The sequence below is a fragment of the Leptidea sinapis genome, chromosome 14, assembly GCF_905404315.1.
Source record: "Leptidea sinapis chromosome 14, ilLepSina1.1, whole genome shotgun sequence".
In the NCBI taxonomy this organism is placed as follows: domain Eukaryota; kingdom Metazoa; phylum Arthropoda; class Insecta; order Lepidoptera; family Pieridae; genus Leptidea; species Leptidea sinapis.
In genome coordinates, this window is record NC_066278.1 from 3,428,603 (window position 1) to 3,440,986 (window position 12,384).

At 37.6% G+C, this 12,384-nt stretch overlaps 1 protein-coding gene across 1 annotated transcript in view; it reads left to right on the plus strand.

The window, feature by feature from the left end:
- LOC126968075 (retinol dehydrogenase 5) overlaps nt 1-12,384 on the plus strand; it is a 180,134-nt gene that overhangs the window by 150,100 nt on the left and 17,650 nt on the right. The window lies entirely within an intron of this gene.

A 12,384-nucleotide genomic window follows, 5' to 3' on the forward strand; every position in this document is an offset into this window, starting at 1 on the left:
GTGCAAGGGAGCCTCCCACTGGTAGGTATAAATGAATCATTGAAGTGATTAGAACCACTCAAAGACGTACGACTTACTTGGCTTAGTCCAAGTATACACACCCGATGTGATAAAAGCTTAGATTAAGGATTGTTCTCCGCTGCGTTCCAACTCGATACCGCAAGCGTAGTCGTTAAGTGCGGCAACTAATACTACGCCCAAGTGGGCGTACTCGAGCCAGTCTCGACCAACGTGTGACGTTGACGTGAAATATGTTCTGTTAAACTAGAATGCCGGGTTGGGTAATAAAACTTTGTAAAAATAGTACTACAAGAAATAAGAAAGACACTGGGATCACATATCATCAGGTAGTATTTTGTATTGTATTAATTTCAATGTAAAATAACACGAAGCGTATGTTACAAAATTTGAAAGATGCCATTGAGTGTCAAGATGCCATGCACACAAGCATCTAATAGTTGCCGTAATAAAAAAAGCTATTGTTCTTAGGCAGTGCTGTATATATTTGGAGCGCAGCGGAGACCAATCCTTAATCAAAGGATAAGAGATTGAGATAACCTTACAGTCTTCATTGATGCTTCTGATATCATTCTTGATACTTAATAATAAATTTGTTATTTTCTATTATTGAAAGTGTATTATATTATGATGAAATTGCAATCTTATTATGTAGTAAGTATAAATGTGGTATTAACTAACCCACAGCTAAATAATAAAAATACTATACGTCATTCTATTTTAATTTTAAATCGTATATTATGTACTTATAATCTTTAACAGTAAAATTTATTCGATGAATTCAACATTTATGATAAAAAATATAATTTATTCGAGATGCTTACTAATTAAAATAGCAACGGGTTTCAAATGTCACGTACAAATAGTTCTTTATTGATAAATAATAACTTATTATGTTTGCATAATAACGATGTTATGCTATTTATGGCACAAATCATTTTGATACATGTTTCTTTATAATATAAAACAAATATATATTTATATATTTTTTATCTAAAGATTAAACTTATTAAATTTATAAACAAAATTTATGATGGATCCGGGTCTCGAACCCGCAACCTCTCGCGTTGCGTACGAGCGCTCTTAGGTTGTGGCTTCATCTACAGGATCTAATTTATAGTTGATTGCCAAAGCCGTCTTAAGCTTAGGTAAGTACTTACACTTAAGAGGGCCCTTTCCGGTCCTGTCTATCGTCAACGCGAACATGGTCGAAAAGTTGTTTTTTTTTAATATGTACTAATAATAAATAGACATCCCTATAGCCCAGTGGTTAGTGACCCTGCCTACTGAGCTTAGAGGTGCCGAGTTCGAATCCCGGTAGGTGCAATCATTTATATGATGAATATGAATGTATGTTTCCGCGTCATGGAATTTTATATTATATTTCATAACTGTAGATGAAGCCACAACCTGAGAGTTGAACAAAGCAAACAGAATTCTATAACGAGGCGATACTCGAACGGTTAACTCAGTTGGTGAGAGCACCGGCACGGAACGCCGGAGGTCGTGGGTTCGAATCCCTCATCGTTCATAAAATTTTGTTTTTAAATTTTATTTGCATACTAATAAAGTTATATTATAATCGCTATTTAAATGCCCGCAAAACACCTTTATTCATTTACGGTATGTGTGGATGATGCAGATACTGTGTACTAAATATCTGTTGTTTTGTATAACCTTACATTAGATACGTTTTTGACTTACTTGTGACTCATTGACTATTTGATGTTTAGTATTTTTGGCGTTTGACTTTGCTCTGGTGTTGCAAGACTATGTGGTGATCACTTAACACCAGGTGACCCGTACGCTCGTTTGTCCTCCTTTTCCATAAAAAAAAACAGTACACAGTGTGCCAAATTTGATTAAAATCGGTTCAGTGGTTTAGGAGTTCGAATCGCGGACAAAAAACGTGACACGAAATTTTCATGTAATATATATAAAATTCTCGTGTCCCGGTTTTTGTTACCAAACTCCTTCGAAACGGCTTAACCGATTTAACTGAAATTTTGTATGCATGTCGGGTAGGTCTGAGGATCGGCCAATATTTTTCATACCCCTAAATGATGTCAATGTATGTTTTTTATTTTTTGACATTTTTTTTTTTTAATTTTTATTTTGATTGAGCATTCAAAATACATACAACTTAAAATTTTCGCCTTTCAACGATCTGCAACTATTTTTGTATCGCGATTTTTATATTATTCTCTTCCATCAGCAAATCCGCTAAAGGGTTGCAAGATGGCAATCGAATACAATAATAATTGTAGTACGATATATCTGGCAGGTCTAAGAATCGGTTGCATCTATTTTTTACACCCCAAATTTTTTTTTTTAAATTACTTTATTTATTATTTAAGATTTTAATATTTAAGCATTGGAGCTAGGAAAAGGGCGAGCTATTCCTGAACCCTGACTCCTGTTGTAGCCGCCGAATACGACACACATGGTAGTGGGAATCTAGTCTGTCGAGAGAAGTAGTGATACCAGGTCTTCCTCGACTGCTACTAGAAATTCTAGGCTTATCGTTCTTTACACATTCGTGAGTTTTTATATAAAACTAGGGGACCCAACAGACGTTGTTCTGTATATAATAAATAAAATAATGTTACTTACTTCTTAAAATATGCACATTGCTGTCGTAATGAAATCGTTTCACAGCAGAACTGACAAACCATGCGTCAGTAAATTCTATCATAGAAATTATGTATGGACACATCAAAGGAAAAACAAATTTGATGTTTTTATTTAATTTAGCAGCATTTTCCTATTTATTCACCTTTTAACCTTCTCTGGACTTCCACAAATAATTCAAGACCTAAATTTGCCAAATGGGTCTAGCCGTCCTCGAGTTTTAGCGAGACTAACGAACAGCAATTCATTTTTATATATATAGACTAGTGGACCCGACAGACGTTGTTCTGTACACACGTCTTAAATTTGAAAAATCGGTCCAGCCGTTAGGTGGAGTTCACTAACATACACATGAGCAGGAGAATTATATAATATGGATGGAGTTGAGAATCTAAACCAATCTCAAATTCACTGAAACAAACAAAAAAATCATCAGAATCGGTCCAGCCGTTTAGGAGGTAGTTTAATTATGAATCTAAATCATTCTCGAATCCACCTGAAGACACACACCATTCTCAAATTCACTGGAATACACAAAAATATCATCAAAATTGGTCCAGCCGTTTAGTAAGTAGATCAATTGTGAATCTAAACCATCTTCGAATCCACCTGAAGTCACACAGAAAGTTTCATCAAAACCAGTCCAGCCATCTAGGAGGAGTTCAGTGACATACACACGCACACAAGAAATATATATATTAAGATATAAATTATTATAAAAGACGAAATAATATAAAATCAGTCAGCTTAACATAAAAAAGGATTTTTGCAATAACGTTCGACCTTCACGCTGGGTGACTGACTAGAAGCAAAATTCGTATGCGGGCGTTGGTTAAGTGCGGCGTCCGGACCACTCGAGCACGAAATAATCGGGATTCGTGACTTAAGGCGAAGAGTAAGCAGAAAACACGCAAGCAAGGTGTTTTTATACAAGTTTTGTGGTGAAAATATAGCATTTGGAGCTATGAACACTACTTTATCCTGTTACACATACCCGTAAGTCTTACTTGTAGGTTGCTAATGCTTGCTGTTAGTTAAAGTTAACACTCCAGAGCTATTATGAACTACCAGTTTTGTTTGGAGTTAAACAAGTTTTTTCTCGGCATGATGCATTTGTTTAGTATACTGCTCTCATAAAAGTTGTTCTTATAGCTTGTACTTTTTTCGATTCAGATAAGTACTGAATGACGAGGATTGTAAGCATATAAATTGTTTTCCACCCAAGAATTTTGAAAAAAATATTGGCTTTGTTACATAGAGGTCGGCAGCCGTGAACTCATATCGCTCAAGGTCGCTGGCATTTAGTGTCGCCTTAAACGCTCCAGTCAAGATGCTTTTTGTGTAAGACGCTTACACTCAATAACCTCTGGTTTGGGTCAGAAGACGAATGGACACGCGCAATGGCCCAGGCTAACTGATTACGGACACCCATACGGGTGAGGTTGTTAATATTTTTGTGTTCTAAACTGAATAGTTTGCGCGAGACACAATTCCAAAGTGGTAAAATGTGTTCCACCGCACTGGCACCCCTGTAACTTGTAAAATAATAGAATGATTAAACTAAAAAATATATATAATACTAGCTGCTCCGACAGACGTTGTTCTGTAGATAATAAAAAAACTTCTGTTTTATAGGAATTTGCCGATAATATTTCAAAACATCAAGAATTATTTCGTAAAAAATGCTCCCTGTTGCTATAATAAAATTGTTTCACAGCGGAATGGCGAACTGGCGAATTCTTTCATAGAAAATATGTCCATACTTGATATTGAAAATAAAAATAATTATGGGTCCCAAATCGATATAAAAACTATCCTATCTCTCAAGTTGGACCAAACTGCACTCCATGTAGTAATCCCCATTCAAATACGTTCATTAGCTTAGGAGTCCATCGCGGACAAACAACGTGTCACTTAATTTATATATATTAAGATGTACATTAGGATGCAAACTTCCACCGAAAATTGGTTTGAACGAAAATTATCCATAACTTAATTGAAAAAAATACACTATTATTAAAACATCGATCAAAGTTACAACGAACTAGAAGAACTTTTATATTATGTTACTTGCTGCTACGGAACCCTTCATGGGCGAGTACGACTCGCACTTGGCTGCTTTTTACAGTAGGTAAGGTCGATGTATGTTATTGGTGATGCAATACAATGTGTTTGTGGTATTAGCCCGTGAATGCTGAAGTGCCCCAAGGCTGTCTCCCACGCTGTTTCTTCTGCATATCAATGATATGTTGGACACCTCCAACATTCATTGCTATGCAGACGACAGCACTGGTGATGCCATATACACGGGCCATGCAGGTCTCTCTCGGGAAATCGTCGACCAGTGCCGGGAGAAACTCGTGTCTTCTTTCGAGTCCTCTCTTGAGAAGGTGGAAAATTGAACCTTGTCCAATTTAACCCCCAGAAGACTCAAGTTTGCGCGTTTACCACTAAAAAAACCCCATTTGTCGTATCACCGCTCTCAAAGCCTCGCCTAGTATCGGAATACTGGGTCTCGAAATCTCGTGCGATTGCCAATTTCGTGGTCATCTGGAAGGCAAAGCCAAATTGGCTTCAAAGAAACTGGGCGTCATTAATAGAGCACGGCAATACTTCAAGCCGGCCCACATTCTAGCGCTCTACAAAGCGCAGGTCCGGCCACACATGGAGTATTGCTGTCATCTCTGGTCTGGCGCACCCCAGTATCAGCTCGATCCATTTGACCGCGTGCAACGCAGAGCAGCTCGAATTGTCGGGGACCCAGTGTTCTGGGAACGGCTGGATCACTTGGCGTTGCGTAGAGACGTCGCTTCATTGTGTGTCTTCTACCGCATTTATCACGGGGAGTGTTCCGAAGAGCTGTTTAACCTGATTCCTGCCGCCGAATTCCACCTTCGCACGACACGCCACAAGTTAGGATATCATCCTCACCATCTGGATGTGTGGCGGTCCTCCACAGTGCGGATTTCAAGGAGCTTCCTTCCACGTACTACAAAGCTGTGGAATGAGCTTCCTTGTGCGGTGTTTCCGGGACGATACGACATGGGTACCTTCAAAAAAAGCGCGTACACCTTCCTTAAAGGCCGGCAACGCTCCTGTGATTCCTCTGGTGTTGCAAGAGATCGTGGGCGGCGGTGATCACTTAACAACAGGTGACCTCGTACTCTCTCGACCCGTACGCTCGTTTGTCCTCCTTTTCCATAAAAAAAATAATAGTGTATACCTTGTTGGCGGATTTTTTCTAATAAATAAAACTTTATGCTCCACGTTTGAAAAGAACTTTACTCTGAAGAAAATAGTAAAGAAAATATGTTCCAATAATTTTAAAAATAAAATATCGTAAAACTATCCAATAACAATAATTTGTTTGAATTTTTACATAATCTGATGTTTGACAAAATGTATATTTCTTAAATGGAAAATTAACAGAGTTTGTATGGCCGAGCGTGACGGTGCAGTCTCATAGTTCATAAAATTTTGTTTTCAAATATTTTTTTGTGTAATAATCCTAGAAATTTGTTATGTTTTTAAAGTGATAACCCTATCACTTTAAAAACATAACAAATTGTTTAGATTTACAAGAGCGACATCTCAAGTCAATTTCCTAATATGAAAATATTGGGGTTGACCAGGTTATCAACTGCAAAGTAGATCCTGTAGATGAAGCCACAACCTGAGAGTTGAACAAAGCATACAAGATTTTATGACGATACGTCACTCGAACGGTTAGCTCAGTTGGCAGAGCACTTGCACGTAATGCGAGAGGACGTCGCTTCGAGTCCCGCATCGTTCACAAAATTTTATTTGTGTATTCATCCTAGAAATGAGGGTTATCATTTTAAAAACATAAGAGTTTATAATAGACTATCTAAGTCTAACGCTACGGAATACTTAATAAATTGCCTTCTTATATTATTATATATATTGCTCATCACCTCCACTCCACTCTTGGATGCCGTACCCTGGGCTGACGACTGCTGAATCTATTTAATAAACGTTTCTACCACTCTAATTATATTCGCAAACCCTTTCGATGCATTTCACATTAAAGGATGGAGGACATCCGGCCGAAACTCTACAAAAACCCACCAAATCTTCCCTTCCCACGGTTCGAACCCTTTAAATAATTCGTTCTCAATTTCTATTTAATACTTTCGTATTTTCAAACTTTTAAAACTCTTCAGCCTTATATTATTACCTACCGGAAATCATCGTTATTTAAAAACAAACTCACTAATCTTTTTAGGTGTTTTGATATGATAAACACTTTTAATGAGCCAACACGAATATCTCCTTCATCCTCTACTTTCATTGACATTATATATAGAAATTGTGATATACTTATCGCTCAAACTTTATAGTTGCGCTGTTCGGAACTGTCGGAAGCCATTACTGTGTCAGATCCAACAGCGATGCATTGGCTCTCACGCTACAGCCTTTGCGATAGAGCCACGCTGGTCAGGAATTGTCTCTCAGCCCTTTCACGTACTCTCGTACCTATCCCCTAAACAAACTCTTACGCAATACATAAACCACCACTTATTAACATACCAACTCGAAGGTTTCGAAGGCTTTGTGAGCAGAAGACGAGAAAGAAACATCCTTGCCACGTGTTAAGTATATCATGAGGTACATACTGGTCAATATATAAATTCCTACAGAGCAACAAATGCCCACTCAATTTAGGCAACTAAATTTCAGACTTAATTCGTGAATCTCTCGAATGTTCGAATCACAAAATAGACTCGAATAAAACAACACTTCATATTTTAATGGACGGGAATTATTCACCTATCATCTAGTAAATTTGAAAGTTTCCATAGTGAATGCTGTGACTGACGTGAATATTTTTTATTTATATTATGTTTTAATGTTCCTCCGGTTTATGACTCACGATATCCACGGGAGAACAGAGGTTCATCCTTACATCGTATATTAAATCATTACACACCCAGACGTTGCTTGATATTTTGGATGCTATAACATCTACAATATCCGTAAAACTTACCTTAGTTTAGGCCACAGCACATTATCTAATCGTTCACAATACAAACATTAGATAATATTCCCTTATCACACCCATCCAGCAGCAATTATTATTATCTGTGAGTAAACATTTCTTATTTACTTATTTGATACCGAATGTCGACTGATAGATGTTCAAGACGTTGGTTGTTCGGCTTTAGGTAAATAGTTAATGCTCTAGATGGCTTACAGCATAAGTTAGGTAATGCAAGGAAGTGTTTGTTCGCGGAAGTAAATGTTCTTTCGAAATGTTTGAAGTACGTTTAGCGTTGGCTTTAATATCTGATATAACTTGATTTTGTATTCGGAATATTTTATTGTTCCAATTCCTTCCTGTTCTATTCATTTCAAGGATTCTTTTAGCTTTTTTTATCTTAAAGGCCGGCGAAATTGTATGCGTATTTCATTGACTAGCAATAGCAGTACACAAAATTAGGGTCTTAATTGGCTAGAAAAGTGATTTGCATATCACATCAGCGGCATGAGTTGACCTGGCCAAGAAAGGTCAATCCAGTAGTTTAGCACGTTTTGTTTCTTGTTGTTTTTATTGAAGGATTCCCTAAGCCTTAGTGCAGGCTCTTGGCCGACGTTTAAGGGAACGTCGAAATGAAATTGGAACGCACTCGTACGTCTCTCTTTTTAGACGTTTGTACGCAAACTTCACTTGTAAAATCTCGGAAGAATGGATAAGATGCAAGCACGTGTGCTGTGAGAGAAATTGTGTTATTTTGGTGGATTTATGTGGTTTTGTGCTAGTTTTATTCGTATTGCATTGCTACAGTACCAAACATATTTTGTATAATTCGCCTTTGATGGAAGAGGAGGACAAACGAGAATACGGATCACCAGAGGTCAAATGATTACTGTCGCCCACACTCTCCTGCGAGACATACTTTGTGCAACGAAAACTACTATAATAAGTTAAAATTCATCAAAGCAATACTTATCAAACTTATGGACTTCGCTTATAGAGCGCAACTCTGGTCAGCGTGAAGGACAAGTATTATTTACAATTTTATTTTCAAAGCCAATTCGGCGTTATCTTCTAGAGAGCGTACAGGGTGTCTCTTATCCTTTCAACCCTGTATTCTGATACTTAGATCCAAAAAGGAAATATTGTTGGCTCTTTTATGCAGTTTTAAGGACAGTGACAACAATTCAATTGCGAAAAACGGGGCGTTATGGTGTTGTCAATGAATGAAGCTGGTTCTTTTTTTTTAAGAGAATAAGGGACGAGACGAGCAGGACGTTCAGCTGATGGTAATTGATACACCTTGCCCATTACAACTCAGTGCCGCTCAGGATTTTTAACAGACCCAAAAATTCTGAGCGGCACTTCAACTTTACACCTTTAGACATAAGTTGTCAAGTCTCATTTGCCCAGTAATTTCACTAGCTACGGCCCCCTTCAGACCGAAACACAGTAATGCATACACATTACTGCTTCATGGCAGAAATAGGCGCCATTGTGGTAAGGAGCCTCTCACTCGAGTTACTGTTTCTGTAGTCTGTTCATAATATTATGTTTCGGCCAATAAACGAGAGTAGCCGGGAATCGTTAGCTGAACCACACGAATATGGGTGTGATATAGTATACAGTAAAATTGAAAACAAAATATTATGAACGATGCGGGACTCGAAACCACGACCTCTGGCGTGCCGTGCCAGTGCTCTGCCAACTAATCTTATTTGTGTATAAATCCTATAAGTGAGGGTTATCACTTTAAAAACATAATAAATTGTTAAGATTTACAAGAGCGACATCTCAAGTTAATTTCCTAATATGCAAATATTGGGGTTGAGCAGGTTATCAAATGTAAAGTAGATCCTGTAGATGAAGCCACAACCTGAGAGTTGAACAAAGCATACAAGATTTTAGGCATACGGTTAGCTCAGCTGGCAGAGCACTGGCACGGAACGCCAGAGGTGGTGGGTTCGAGTACCGCATCGTTCATAAAATTTTGTTTTCAAATTTAATTTGTGTTTTAGTATATATTAATGTAATTGTAGGTATGATATGGGCAGAATAACAACCATAAACATTAAATTATAACAACATAACTTATATTGCTCTATTTGTTCAACTATAATCATTTTATTTATCAAAACTGCTAATTAAGAGCACACAAGTATATATAAAAATGCGTCCATAATGAATGGAGTTCAGATTATACATCCGTTTTAGCAAATAGCACTGCTGTAGCAAAATCGGTCGTATGTGGAGTGCAATAGAGTTGAAAGGATAGTTGTCCGGTGTGATCGAGTGGTTTTGTCAAGGTTGCCTTATCTTGGTATTCGGTTACAAGAGTAGCCGACTCAGCTCTCCGAATTACAAGTACGCAACGTCCAAGCGACTGACTAGCCAATAAATAATACTTACAGCTTTTTCTTTTCGAAATGAAATAAAGCCTGCTTCAGTATTTTATTGCTGCAGTATATTATCATACGATGTATATTACACAAATGAAATTTGAAAAACAAAATTTTATGAACGATGCGGGATTCGAACCCACGACCTCCGGCGTTCCGTGCCGGTGCTCTAACCAACTGAGCTAGCCGTTCTCAAGTAAATTTCCTTATATGCAAATATTGGGGTTGAGCAGGTTATCAACTGTAAAGTAGATCCTGTAGATGAAGCCACAACACGAGGCGGTACTCGAACGGTTAGCTCAGTTGGTTAGAGCACCGGCACGGAACGCCGGAGGTCGTGGGTTCGAATCCCGCATCGTTCATAAAATTTTGTTTTTCAAATTTTATTTGTGTATTTATCCTGGAAGTGAGGGTTATCACTTTAAAAAAAACATAACATATTGTTTCGATGTATGTTCGTTATATTGTGTAAATACATGTGTATCTTAAATATTTTTTCAACACACTTGCTCGTAAAGTGAGCCTTCTTACATCGTTCTTAGGGCTATAAGTCTATCTAATAGCCTATAAGCTGAACTAAAAAACACACACATGCAAAGTATGAAACACTAGGGCATAATAGTTAAGTAACAGCAAATTATATGAGAATAAACAGAGCAGATTTAATCGGGTTATACGATTTTCTTTTTTGCAACAACAAAGAGGTTTTATGCCGCTGAAAATGCATGCAGGGTCCTAGGACACGTCCGTTCGGCCACATCGCCAGAAGGGATGAAGACAACCTGGAGAGACTGATGATAACAGGGAAGGTGGAGGAAAGAAGACCAAGAGGGAGGAGCCCCATGCGATGGACCGATCAGTTTCGCACTGCACTTGAAACCACTGTCCACGACGCTTTACACTCTGCTTCCGACAGGGGCAGATGGCGGCAAATAATACGCAACAAAGTACTCTGTCACGACCCTCAGCACTGAGGAAACCGACGCGAGGAGGAGGAATAATCAATCACCTTGCATATTTTGACGCGAAAAATAACATTGCGCGCCATTTTCCATAATTTTCATATTATGTTTGTATCGCATTTGTTGGATTTATGCAATACATGTTAGTTTTTCCTAGCAAGTGTGTTGAAAACGTACGTATGAGACTCGTGAGCAACTTGCTTACTAGACATTCAGCTGATTTACGATTACTGCAACCTACAACCTCGTGTATAATGAGCAACTTAGCTTACTTGTATTATAATATACCTACTATTATGGGTTTCTTATATAATAATTGTCTAGTTCGTATCGATTAACTGTGGTCGAGAGATCAGCATCGCTATTAGGTATTTGTGTCAATCATTAATAATTTTTGATCATCTTCACCATTACTTTAAGTATGATGCGCCGCCGATCGAGTAATATTATAACTTCGAGTAGGTAACCTACTTGGGAGACACAGACAAAACGTGACATGCACACTTTTCCGCTCCTGCTAATGAGAACGGTTAGTTGCTCCGTCGGAATATGCTCTCCTGAGTCTAACCACCGACAATGTGATGTGCTGTAGGTACATACACTAAGACGAGGTTTAATATATAATATGCATAGCAAGGTACGAATCTGCAATACGTCACAGCACATCACATTGTCGGTGGTTAGACTCAGGACAGCATATTCATCTCATTAGCTCAACCCTTTACGAAGTAGCGGTAAATTCAATAAGAAACAATATTTTTATTTTTTTTATATTCATAACTGTCACCTACATGTAATGGAATAAAGTGTTTTTGAATTTGAATGTACGTCAAGGAAGTCGATTTAATTTTCGAACGCTCGAATTGAAAGAACTGTGGAATGGGATGGTCGATATTGTGTCACACGCGACTATTTTCACGATTATTTTAAGTTGAACCAATGTTTAAGTGTTTATTATAATATACTATTCTATTCTATTCTTCCTACTGTGTATTATAATATACTAACAAGTACTTTTTTTTTTTTTTTTATTTGTGTTTTTTAACAGTCAATCTCGATTGACATTGACAGTCTTGTGTTTCTTGCAAATAAAGTAGTTTGACAGTAAATAGGAGCGCTCGACAGTCGACACTCCGATATCGCTTTGCAGATTCTTGTTAGTATCCCGTGACCCATCCAGAACACAATGTTATGATAATAATAATAATTATACACTAAAAATAATATTATTGGAAGTGATTCGGGAACATTTTGAGCTTTAAACTTGATAACTAATGTGTCAACTTTTGAAGTCGTAGTTTTACCATCGAATCTCTTGAAACATTTATTATTAGGTTTATTTAGTCTATCCTTCTTAGTTGAGAGATGTCTTAAACAA